General features: G+C 42.0%; 1 non-coding gene across 1 annotated transcript; it reads left to right on the top strand.

Annotated features, from left to right (window-relative positions):
- Positions 1–2258: 2258 nt before the first annotated feature.
- On the top strand, positions 2259–2335 carry TRNAL-CAA (transfer RNA leucine (anticodon CAA)). The gene has a single exon. It is a non-coding gene; the product is annotated as a tRNA-Leu (tRNA).
- The last annotated feature ends 258 nt before the right edge of the window (positions 2336–2593 follow it).

The following is a 2593-nucleotide window of genomic DNA, read 5'->3' as shown; positions in this document are numbered from 1 at the left end:
CAAAGTCATCGACACTGAAGAGGATTTTGAATGTGAGATTTGTCTCCAAGGACAGATGACACGTACCCCTTTTCCGAAGAAGTCCGATACGAGAATGGAACCAGGGGAATTGATTCATTCCGATATTTGTGGCCCAATGAGGTTTCCTTGAATGGAAACGCGCATTACTTCGTCACATTCGTCGACGCGACTGGATGGTGCGAAATGAAGAAATGAAAAAGAAAGGAAAAACCGTCCACTCGTCGAGATGGCCAGATGTTCATTAATGCAGTCCGGACTTCCTCCTTCTTTCTGGGCAAAGGCTATTTCAGCGGCGAATTACATTAGGAACAAATGTCCTACAAGTAAACAGGATGGACGAACTCCCTACGAAGCCTGAACTGGAAAGGTTCCAAATGTTTGTAAATTCGAAAGATTTGGATGTGAAACCTACTGCCTAAATCGATCGCCGAATATTGGAAAATTTGACCCTTGGGGAAAAAAGGGCATATTCCTCGGATATGCGGAGCAGTCCAAAAGTTTCAGAATTTGGATACCACAGGAATGAAAAGTGGAAATCTCACGTGATGTCAAGTTTTTGAAAGGAGACAGAAAAGAGCAAAAATACAATCTTGATATTTTTCCAAGTCAGCACCCAAATGTAGAGCATTTTGATGAAGATCATCCCAGGATAGAGCCAGAGCAGGTTGATCCTTTCATCAATGTAAACATAACTCCTAGAGACAGAACGTACAGAATGCACCAAAGATCTGGATAGTTCTGAAGAAGAATGTCTTGGTTTTGAAAATGAACCAGAACCAGAAATACGACAATCTCGACATGCTCCAGGAATACCAAAAATGATTCATTCGGGCACACGAGGCAGACCTTGAAAGCTTTACCAGGAACACGGTGGAGGACAAATTGATTCGGTATGTCTGGCTGAGGTTCCAATTCAGATGGCATTTTCAGGTCCAGAGAAAAATGAGTGGATGTTGGCCATGGCAGATGAATTTGTCTCAATTCTAAGAAACAAGACCTGGGATCTCGTAGACCGCCCAGAAAATAGGACAACAATTGGAAGTTGTGTAGTCCTTAGGAATAAGTACGGAGCAAATGGTGAGATCACAAGAAGGAAGGCTAAGAGTCGTGGCCAGGGGTTTTTCCCAGAGACCAGGTATAGATTATACTGAAACATTCGCACCAGTAGCACGACTCAGCTCAATACAAGTGGCTATTGCTCTCGCTGCTCATCATGGAATGTATGTCTGACAATTCGATGTAGCAACTGCATACTTAAATGGAATCATTGAAGAGGAAATCTTTATGGAAGTACCAAACTACACCAGAGAAATACTTGAATTCATCGTACAGGAAAGCATTGCATCATCCGAGATCATAGCTGAAGCCAAGAGGATGCTGAAGATGTTGAACAAGGATTGTGTGTGCCGTATTAAAAAGGTTCTGTATGGCTTGAAGCAAGCTGGCCGCTGTTGGCACCGATGCTTGAACGAGCAACTACTAAAGCTTGGTGTCAAACCAACGTCCGGCGATTCGAGCATCTGTGTGAAGGGTTCTGATGCTGATGCTCTCCTAATCATAGGTTATGTTGATGACATTTTAGTTTTGTCACGGAACTCGAGAGAAATTGACGAGGTCCACAAATTTCTACAAAAGTCCTTTGAGGTCAAAGACCTAGAAGACATTGTCTCGGGATTGAGTTTTCTCGAGATGAATCCGGTATCACCTTGAAACAGAAAGGTTATGTTATGGACATCTTAGATCGCTTTCGAATGTCTGATTGCAAGCCCGTGGCCACACCAATTGAAGCTGGAACTAAACTGTCAAGATCAAGTACTTGGTCCAAGGATGATGGCGAGAGGCTCTCCTACAGAGAGCTCATAGGTGCTCTTACGTATCTATCAATCGCAACGCATCCAGACATATCTCATGCAGTGAGTATCTTAAGCCAATATAATGATTCTTTTGGCAAAGAACACTGGCAAGCAGCAAAGAAGGTACTGAGGTATCTGAAGGGTTCTTCTGATGTGGGAATCACCTTTGGAAGCGATACCAGTAATTTGCTGATGATGATGATGATGATGCTTGTTGTTTTAAGGGGCCTAACATCGAAGGTCATTGGCCCGATCCAGTAATTTAACTGGCTATGTAGATGCTGATTGGGCTGCATGCATCAACGATCGCAGATCATACACTGACTTTGCCTTTACAATGTATGGCGGAGTCATATCGTGGGAATCCAGGAAACAATGGCCTAGGCCACCATAGCTCAATTGGTAGAGCAACCGACGCAAAATCGGGAGGTTGTGGGTTCGGATCCCACTGGTGTTCGGCTGGCCATTTTTGTTCTGTACTTAACATCTCTTCAACACGCACTACATGTACGTAACACGACCTAATACGTTGAAAGTCTGTTTCGATTAGAATGCAGTCGTGAAAATTCAATATTCAATAATAATAATAATAATAATAATAATAACAGAAATATTTGCAATTATTAAATTTTTCACAAACTTTCTAATATTTCCAGAAGTAATTAATCCATCCAAAATTCATACTATACATAACAAAAGTTATAGGAACTAAAATTTTG

The sequence above is a fragment of the Anabrus simplex genome, chromosome 7 (assembly GCF_040414725.1).
Source record: "Anabrus simplex isolate iqAnaSimp1 chromosome 7, ASM4041472v1, whole genome shotgun sequence".
Classification (NCBI taxonomy): Eukaryota; Metazoa; Arthropoda; class Insecta; order Orthoptera; family Tettigoniidae; genus Anabrus; species Anabrus simplex.
The sequence above is the reverse complement of the archived record's forward strand: the minus strand, read 5'-3'. Positions and strand labels throughout refer to the sequence as shown.